Here is an 11298-nt window from a genome sequence, read left to right as displayed (position 1 = left end):
TGTGATTTATAATACTGTGAAATTTTGGGGATAGTATGACCAATAGGATGTTAATATGATGATGTGACATTGGCTTGCTATTTCGCTTGAATGAAATTTAAATGTTAACTTTGTGATGAAATCTGCAGGTGCGTGCATTGCGTGTCTATTTCATATGTCGAATTTGCTTCCAAATATGCTGCCTTTTTCGTTGAGTGGGCTTCTATTTTTAAAGTAGTTTTGACTCGAGTATTATTGTTGATGGTTCTTGATTTGACTAGCGTATTATTCCGTCCTGTGCATGTATATAAGCGAGTCCTTGACAGCAGGATGCTCAGTTTGTTACTGACGTTATCGGTGTAAGGATCACCTAGTTTGTTTCTTCTGGTGCATAAGTCGCGTAATTACCTGTTCTTGTGAACTCGATGGCATCTTTACCGACTTTAACGTCGAACTTGATGGAGTATGTACCATCGTCTATAGGAACTCTAACGTCAGCGCCGACGATGTTGGAGCAGATCCCGACGGCAACGCCTCTGACAACACTGGAGGAGACTTCAACAGTCGTGGTACCACCAGCAGAAGAGAATTTAATGCCGGTGGTGCTGGCTTCACAGGAAAACACGACGAACTTCGTTTCAGCCTCGATGGAGACTTCAATGGCTGGTGATTCAACAACTAACGGACATCGGTGTTGTTACTGTGACAAGATTTTCACAAACAACAGCAATGCTCGACGACACGAAAAGAGAGAATGTGTCAAGAACCTTTATCGTAAAATGATTGTTTGTGAGAAATGCCATAAGCAGTTTGCCAGAAAAGATAATATGAAAACGCACATGAAGACATGCAAAGGTCCTGCTGTTCGGCAGAAAGTAAAGGTTTCTATTCACCAACGATGCATTGATGTTCATAAGAGTATGCCTGGAGATGGCGCAACTGCGGCAACGTCAGTATCTGGATCGGGTCTGAAAGGCTTGTCTTCATCAGCAAGGTATCCTTGCAGCTACTGCGATATGTCGTTCACTTTTTCTCATGTAGCACGAAGACATGAGAGGAGTAAATGCAAGAAGAATCCATCTCGCATAAAGTTCCGCTGTGATGAGTGTCATGAATGGTTTACACGTATTGATAGTTTGCGACGGCATGTGAAAAAATGCAACGGTAAAGTCCGTGTGTCTACTGAAGAACTACCTGTAGAAATTTCGACTCCTCGCTTTAGATTGGAGACTCGTAAGCGTACAAGCAAGAAAACCAATGTGCAGCAACCGATTGCTATAACGTCTGGACATGAAAATAAACCTAATACTGTGCTCGGTGCATTACAAGTGAATGATAATGGGTTCTACTTGGCGCAGTCTGCATTTCGTGGAACGTTGAAAGACTACTATTATCTAAATACGTTCGGTGAGTTGAAGGACATTTGTACTTTTCTTGATGATATCAGAGAGGACATAATCAATCAGCTTACTGATGATGTAGCAACAAACGGTCCATCAAAATATAACTTGTGGTTGGACTGTATATATGGAAAGCCGTATCCATTCGAAGACGAAGTGAGGAAGTGTGCATTCAATACTTGGGCTGCAGTAATTTACAAATCTGACGATGTGAAGCAAACTGTTAAAAACGGTATCCAGAAACTCTGTCAAGAAGAGGAGGACTATGTCTGTAAAGGTTCTGGTTGGACTCTATCTAGTATAAACCGATTGGAGCTGAGAATTAGTCATTTCACACCGATGCGGAACTAAATGATTGATTATAAATTTGCTAGCTTTCGTAAGTGATCGATCCTGTAGTAGAATAGAAATTATGTAATAAATATTATGTTTGTAAAAGAACTTGCGGTTTTTAATTCCTCGAACCTGCCACTATTATGTTGAATTGTTGTTATATTTAATTTTTTTTTGCATCATCCTAAATCGTACCAAGGACTTTAGTCGATCTAATTAATCAGTATATTGATTGTATTTTATTTACTTAATTTTGAACTTTTTCACGAGTTATAGCTAAATAATTACAAATTTCCAAGACGGCGGACATGATGGTTTATAGGATTTAAAGTCTCTTTAAGAATTTGGAACATGGTTTATTGAAATTATTATTATTTTTACATAAAATTAAACTAATTGAATCGATCAAGTATCGAAACAGGGACAGCAACTGACCGAATCAATATGTAAATTGATGAGTGGTTTATTTAATGAATTTTGGAATTTTTCCCGAATTTCTAGCTAAATAATTACACAATTCCAAGATGGCCGCCAAATGACAAGATGGCGGGTGACACATCAATAATAAATGATTACTGCACTCTAGCGGGTGAGAATTCAACTAACATGGCGTCAGCGCACTCTAGCAGACGATAACAAGATGATGGCTTCCAGCAGACGAAGACAAGATGGCGGACATGACATCATACTAGTTGACCTTGTTATTGGTGGTGGTAGGTTAGGCTGTAGGTGACTTCCGTGGAGGAAGGATCGGTCGCCAATTTTTTTTTTGGCCCTCACCGGGTTCGAACCGAGGACTCCGAGCTCCGTGTCGTAAATGTATGTTTTTTTTAAATATTTTTTTATTAAAATTTTATTAATTGAATTTTTAAATTTTTTTTTATTAAAATCGGATAATAAATTTAAAGATGGTGACCGTAACGGAAATTGCAACGGTGACGTCATCATCCATGATGACGTCAGAGGTTTATCTGAGGCTGTAGACATGGATGCTTAAGCCTATATATGGACATTTCTAGCTGCTGGTATTTTTAAGGAATAAAACGGGAAATTTTCCCTCGAAACGGGAATTTTTCCCTCGAAAACGGGAATTTTTTTTCTTAAAACGGGAATTTTTGAGTCATTTTGAGTCATTTTTAAGGAATTTTAGGGAATTTTTGAGTCCAAGATGGTCGTCGATGACGTCATCCAAGATTCCCGCCGGATCCTGGATCCTGCGCCTGTCCCAGAAACGGCTATATCCTACTACTGTAACGGGACATTTTTTCGTGCGTACATGGCTGATGAACTTAACGGGACACTTTTTCGTGTGTGCATGGTCGAAGGAAGTGAAATAATCCCTTAATCTCCTCCGTAGTGCATTACATAATATATCATCATAGATAAATAAATCTAGCAATAGTGGTTTTAATAAAAAAAATATAAATATTTTTTAAAAAGGGGTCTCATATTCGGTACACTTGCCCTATATCTAAATTTTTGTCTGAAACAATTATTGATAGAAAGAACCATTGAAGCAAAGGGATAAAAAAACAGGGGTATGATTAAAACAAATTCATAACTCCTTTAGTAGACACACCATCCAATCCGTTCAAATTGTTTGTAAATTGTTTAACTTTTATCTGAAATTGTTGTCTGGAACAATTTTTGCTAAAACGAACCATTGCACCAAGGGGGTGAAAACACGGGGGTAGAATTAAAAATATATAAGTTAAGTATTATGTTCTCTATTAAATCCGTTCTTTTTTATCGTTAAACCTTAAAATATTATCTACAACTTTCGTTCGAAATTAATTTTTGTACGACCAACCATTGCAGCAAGGGGTGGGAAAAAACAAGGGTAGAAGGGCAAAAAAATTCATTTAGTAAATAAACTATCGAATCTGTATGAATTGTTTGTAGTGGTATGCCAAGGTTCAGGGTGTGGAGCCGAGAGCGGGTCAATAACCGACCTCTCTGACGTCACGGTGGCCATCTTGGATGACCTTGGCCTTTGCCCTTTAAAATTTGCCCAAAATTCGTCAAAATCCGCCAAATTTCCGTTTTTTAGAAAAAAATTCCATCAAAAAATCTGAAAAAATTTTGAAAAATAAAAATTTCCTTTTTTGAGAGAAAATTTCTCGGTTTTAGTTCTTGAAAAAGCCAACGGCTTCGATTTCCTAAAATTGGCTTAAATTCCTTGCGACTAGCCGCTCTAAGCCGTACATTGACAATTAAGATGTTATTGGTTACCATCTTGGATTACGAAGTCACCTTTGCAATTTCTGTTACGATGGCCATCTTGAAAATCCGTAATTTTCATGCCATAAAATAGGGAGAATTTTTAAAATTCATAAAAAACTTTAATTCATCAACTTTTAGTAAAAATATTTAAAAACACAGTTACACATTTTGTTATGGTCACCATCTTTAATTTTATAAACATTGCATATATCGTTACGTCTGCCATCTTGGATGTGTTTGACATACGTGGTGCGTTTCGTTACGGGCGCCATCTTGGATTCTAGATAATTGAAATTTTCGTTACGGTCGCCATCTTGAAAATCCATAATTTTTATGCTAGATAGTCAGGAAAAAAATTTTAAATTCATAAAAAATGTATAAATCAAAATTTAATTAAATATTTTTAACACGCACTTACGTCCTACGTTCGAACCTGGTGAGGTCAAAAATTAAAACAAAAATTATGATAGATCCTACCTTCATGGAAGCCACTGACCAACTGACCTTCCACCACTAATTCCAGGTTATATATATACATATCGCCAGATAGTATAAGGCCACGTTCGCCATCTTGTTTTCGTCTGCTTGAGTCCAACATCTTGTTTTCGAGTGATAGAACGTGCTACCACCAGTTAGTTTCATTTTTACTTGCTAGAGTGGAGTATTCATTTATTATTACTGTGGCATCGCCATATTGAAATTTAGGTGCCATCTTGAATTTGTGTAACTATTCGGGTATAATTTCGAGAAAAAATCTAAAATTCATTAATAAAATAAATTTTTAATTAAGATACTGATTGAGTCCATCAGTTCCATTCTTTGGTTCGATCCCAGGGTGATTAAAAAATAATAATTTTAAGTAAAAAATAAATTTAGCAATAAATATGATGGAAATGCGACCAAAATTTTAAACAGGTTATGATCAATGTCAGATGTATAGACCAAACGTTTCCCAACCGTGAGACCAATCATGTCCTGAGTACAAAGCACAATCAACAAAAAAGGAAGCACAATCAACGAAATGGAAACACAATTGGAAGCACAATAATTGAAAAGTAAGCACAATTGGAAGCACAAACAACAAAAAGGGAGCACAATCGGAAGCACAATCAACGAAAAAGGACAATGAACGAAAAGGAGGCACAATCGAAAGCACATTTGTCAAAGAGTAAGCACAATCGGAAGCACAATCAACAAAAAGGAAGCACGATCAACAAAAAGGAAGCACGATCAACGAAAAGGAAGCACAATCAACGAAAATGAAGCACAATCAACGAAAAAGAAGCATAATCAACGAAAAGGAAGCACAATAAACGAAAAGGAAGCACAATCAACAAAAGGAAGCACAATCAACAAAAAGGAAGCACAATCGACAAAGAGGAAGCACATTTGGTAGCACAATTAACGAAGAGGAATGACAATCGGAAGCAGAATCGTCGAAAAGGACAACATTTGGAAGCACAATAAACGAAGAGGTAGCTGTATTACGAGATCTTAGTCTTAGTTAGAAAACAGTTTACACAAAATAAACAATTTTTTTTTAATCTAAATAGTTGATTTATTTTTCAATATTGTACTACCACAAAGTGTCCGTACAGACATTTAATTCTTATTCAAATGTATTTTCAGTATTATTTATATACTTTCCTATTGTTTGAATTAACCTTCTCTCGTGTCAATGCATTTTTACGAGCACGCTATTGTTGTATTAACTTAACTTGAAAAACACTATAGGTCTAACCTGAAAACAAGAACTTATAATAAGTATTTTGAACCTTATTATTATGAACTTATTTTTCCTATGTATTGTTGGAAGTCCTACTGATTTTTCATGTATGTTTCATCCTGTTCACATTTTTTTTTATTTGGAATTTTATTGTTTTTCGAGATATTACTTACCTGTGATTTAACACTATTGTTGTGACCGAAGGCCATGAGATGCTGCTCTGGATCTCCCAGACAGGGTCTTCACGGGATTCGGCAGCACCGGAACAGGAAGTAGATTAGAAATTAAGAAAGAAGTTTTTTTGGCGTTACCACGTATAGGCTGAGGCCTAATGCCTTGGTGATTTAAAATCTGTAAAATATGGTTTTCTTGTTATTGTCGCTTATATGGTGTAATGTAAAATTGTGCATCTCGACCCAGACATCGACAGTGAGTAAAGTTGTTCTGGTACTAAGCAAATTATTTTGGGTGCAAATTTACTTGAGTTTCACTAGTAAAGGTACGCCATAAGCAAATAGCGTCGCCATTGTACTAAGCAAGGGGCTTATAGCAAAAGTGATTTTACGCCCGCGTTAATTGTTGAACTGTACCGTCACGTAAACTTTGTAACCTTAAACATTATTTGGAACGAAGATCAAATATTTTTGGCTGTTTTTATAGAGAAGTGCGTTTTCCGAACACTCAGTGGTCCTTCAGATCGATTAAAAATTGTTTCTACTGAGTAATGCCGTGTGCCTTAAGTAACTATTATTTTCTGTTTTCGTTATAACTATCTCTTTGAATTTAAACTGTATTAAAGTATCTACAAACATTTGTAATTTATCTGTGCCTCCGTATCTCCCAATGAGTTTAGCTGCAATTAGACTCCAGAAGGGATTGATCACATGTAAATTTTAAATATTCAAAATAATTATAATATATTTTTTTTTGCTCAGAAATAAAGCCTGTAAAATATAATAAATTTTCAACTAATCCTCAACTACGTCATACACCAAATAGAATTGTAAACTTAATGTAAGATTTTCATGTTTATTAATCTTAATACTGTTTAAATAAGATTTTCAAGGGTTTCAGTAATCATTGTTTGGTTCTGTGTGTCAGTGTTTTGTTATTATGAAAGTGTTTGCTGTGTTTTGCCTCCTGTTTATAGTCATTTTATATATCTACCATTTCCACCTTCAAAACTATATTTTCATCCAGACTGCTCTTAATTTTAAATAATAAATCTTCCACCATTAAATTTTTTTTTTCATCATAATTCTCTTGTTGTTATTTCTTTTTCTAACTGCATTCCTACCAGTATACTATAGTCTAGGGTTCCATAGCATACTGACCATATCATTTACAGTTTATCAGCAACAGGAGTCATTTGTTGTTGGCTCATTTATTTTAATGTATTTAGTGTTCAAGGGTTTTAGTACAAATTAGTTTTAAATATGTCAACGAGTCATCAACACCACAGATTAAACATTTTCTTCACCCCTGTGGTATCACCCACCAAACTCAAGTATTAATTCTGTAAGCTGAAGTATAAGGTTAAGTTCCGAGCTCAGAAAATAAATAAAAAATATACATACATAGGAGGAGTGGGGACTGCCCAATATTATACACATGAACATTAAACAAGTTATTAGTTTATGTAGCCAGCTTCTCTCAGTTCTTTAAGTATGGACGATACTTCGTCGATATGCGAGTAGTTTCCTCTACGAACAGATGCCACCAACAGTCTCAGGCGATCAACTAATAGGTATGTTAGAATCTTGCCATGACATATAATCAATCTCTTCTGATATCACCATCTTCCTGGAATGTCGGTTCTTAATTGTTTGAATATCACTAACTTCCCAGTGTTCATCATAAGCTTGATCAGAATTATTTATTTTATCACGATGTTTCCACCGTTTCGGTCTCAGGGCTTCATCACAGCTTCCGATCCCGTCAGCTTTAGGTGGTTCTTCACAGTCGTTGGTTTTGTCACCAGCCTCAGAGTCTCTGCCGACACCATCGTAGAAGTCAATGTCTTCACCTGGATTACTGCAAGAATTCGAAATCGCTGATGTCGAAGCCTCTTCATCGTCTTCAAGCTTCCTTATAATTTTTTTCTGTAAACTTGCAATACACCTGATATTAATTGTCAAGTACTTACATCAGGTTTAGGTCGTAATGCAGGTTTGACAGTTCGGGACTCATTTCTTATATGTTTGAAAGAGGTCTTTTAGTAAGTGTAAAGCTTATTGGTTATCTCCGCATAGTTGGCCTCGTGGTTCGTAGATGCTTGGCATATATGCCTGGCATTGGTCATGAATTGGTTGATTGGCATACCAAATAAGTAGATGTAAAATGTGGCACACAAGAGCCAGGAGCCGAAATGCTTATTATTTTTGGTGATTGGGTAAGGGTTGGGGCAGGGGACATGGATGAAAGCGAGGAAGGGGGTGCGGTGTCCAGAACGCAGTCTGCTGGAGGTCGCCAGCTTATAGTGTCATCACAAATAGTTCATGGCGTTACTTCTAGAGCGCATTACTACTACGAGCACACTTGGGTGTGATGGGTTGGGATTGAACTGCCGGACCCTGTTCATTTAAAAATTTTAATGAACAGCCTTAAACTGCTCGACCACTGTGACATTTTAAATATGTTTGTCTTATTGAGGTACATAGTCGGAGAGTGCAGGGCAGCGGGGGAAGGAGAGGCGTGACCTAGCATGTAGGGTATCAATGTGACAGTGGTGAAGAGTGGTTTTGAATTATAATGCCCTCTGCTGGGGGCACCATCTTACACCACATACTGAAGTGCCCTAGCATTGCCATCCACCACCATCTTGGATTGATGTCTGCCATTGATACACACCGAGGCCCGCCATCTTGGATGATCGTACAGTATCTACAGGTTTTAGCAGGCCCAACATCACACTACAAAAAAAATGTCATTCTGCTAGGCTTCTCTGTCTACCATTTTAGCTGGACTTGGAACTGGGCAAGTTATGGCATCCGTAGAGTAATGCAAGTAAATGGGCTTTTTTACAAAAAATATATTATTCCAAACACCAAACCATGATGTGTTATTCCACGAAGCCGAAAAAATAAAACAATTCTCATAACGATAATAATGAAGAAAAATATGTAAATACAATAAATTAAGTGGAAATATGTATAAACATACAAGCTTGAAACATGCCTACCATCATTAACTATAGAAAAAAAATATCCAATGTTGACAGCAAAAGAAATAGGGATGAGAAGGCCTAACATATTATGTGCAAAAATGTTACATACCATAAAAACAGTTATGTACAGTTGTATCAACGTTAGCTAGTATAGCCATGGGGCAGCTTAATACCCTTACCATCCGTCCCCATCAGCACTAGCTTGTTCCTTCATGCTGGCGCGAACACAAGGTGCGAACTTGGATACGCAGCCTCGTCTCTTGCCGAAGAGCCCTCATACAATCCTTGTATGCGATAACATTCTTGACGACACAACTCTGTATGCCTTTTGCTGTTTGCCAACTACCCTGACACACTGAAAGGCATACAGTTTGGCACACAGCCCTACAAATTCGATCATTAACCTCCCACCACACTCTAACGACCTTCGTTTTGGCAGTCGAGTGCAGTGCATGACCAAGGGGTTGTGGCTTACTACCCTCATTGCATGTCCCATGTTCAAAGACCACACTGTGTACGATGCCAGTGTGGGGATAGTTCGTCTCTCCTAAGACACCATTGTTTTCAGCATGTTGATCTATGATGGCTTTGCAGTTCTCTATCTGTTGAAGAGCCTCATGTATGGTTTTCATTAGGGTGTGATCAAACCAAATATTCGTTATAGGTTGAGACTGGTCTACATGGATACTGATAGCTTTATACACAACATTCAAATGGTTGACTTCTACCAAGATCTCCAGAACGATCCTACACTTCTGCAAAAAGTCAACCCTAGTGGCTTTCCCTGTGGCTTATTACCCTTACTACCGAGTAGTAAAACATGTCCCCACGCATTACTAGGGTAACTTCTTTGAAAAATAAAGGCCATGACTTTCAGTAAACCACAAATATATAGAGTGTCGCAAAAGTGTGTGTGCAATTCAAAACAATAATTATCAATAAATTAAATTTATGCTTATGTTTAGGTCGCTATGAGTGATAGTAGTAATAAAAAGAGTCGTAATAGATTTCAAAAGCACTTAATCGTGCTGCAAAAATTTAAATACTGAAACTTTAGTAGTACAATGGAAATACAATAACAGTACATTGGCAATACAATGGCAATGAAATGTAAATATATAACGTAGTTCAAAAGAAAACAATTAAATGAAATATCTCTAATAATAAATTTAAAAAATAATAATATTTATTAGAACTTATGTACACAATGCCATATCCTACTTTTTGCATAACATATTAGTAAAGGTACCTTGCTGGCCAGCCACTATGATTACATTAAGATATACCACCTTTTTTTTTTAAATTGCAAATGTTTATATCTCGGTTGTGCAACCATTTAAACCTTTCCTTAAAATTCAAAATTTTATTGGGTCTTATAAATTTACGTTAATCACTTTACCTTTAACTATTCTTTAACAATAGTATATATTACACATATTTCTATGATTTTTTCTGTCCGACTAGTGATATTTTTGTGCCCCAAAGTTCCGTGCATGTATTCCTTTAAATCGAGGATCAAAACAGGTAGCGTAAACTGGGTTTTTAAATAATGTCTGTATTCATACAATGATCGACGTCTCCCAGTTAAATTACTTTTTCCGGGTTGTAGAACACGAAGTTTTTAGTAAAGTGGCGAGGCGATACTTATTTGGTCAGATGCATGGTTACCTGGAGGGCGACAGACGCGAGCAGATTCGAGGTATGTGTGGAGCCTCTGGGCTGTGTGGACGTGTGTCGTGGGTTACGTGACGGCCCTCCGCGATGTTTGGTGTTCGCCGGGAAATAAGTTTACGGGAAACGGTATATTTATATTACGAGTGCAGCACGGATAAAGTGTCTGCAATACAATGGAGTGCCGAGTGTTTTCGGCAAGCACTGCAAGCCACAGTCTGTCGTACAGTTGGAGCCCGTTTTGCGTCTACACCAGTAAATTCAGCTGGCAAATTAACCTAGATTTACCTTGGACTAGTTTATGCCTGAGTGGCATAAACGGTGCCCACTCTACCAATGTGGAGATAAATTATGCATCTGACCACGTAAGTGTGTCATATGCATGTCTCCCCAAACAGCTGCCTGCTGACACACTCAGCCCACTACCCCTTGGCTATGCCGTGCCATGCCAATGTTTCGTAGCTCATGTGTACAAACTGGCAAGCTCGCAAAATCTGGTATAATTATTGCCCCCCACCCCAACCCGATGTAAATAATGATGATTTTATTTGGTTACGATATATTTTATTAATAAAGTCCTCACATACTTCACATATGGGTAGTCCATCGTGTAACATGAGAAACTAATGCATTTCTGAACATGCTCAGTGCTTGACGATTCGGATTGACCCATGTCGCCTTGGTATCCCACACAATGACTCACTATGCAGTAATATTCTGCAGTGCTTCTTCGGTTATTTACCAGCTCAGATTTTTCTCTGGCAGTCATACATGCATTGTACAGCTGGGGTTATTTGCAA

This window comes from Bacillus rossius, chromosome 18, assembly GCF_032445375.1.
Source record: "Bacillus rossius redtenbacheri isolate Brsri chromosome 18, Brsri_v3, whole genome shotgun sequence".
Classification (NCBI taxonomy): domain Eukaryota; kingdom Metazoa; phylum Arthropoda; class Insecta; order Phasmatodea; family Bacillidae; genus Bacillus; species Bacillus rossius.
Note: the sequence above shows the minus strand (reverse complement) of the source record.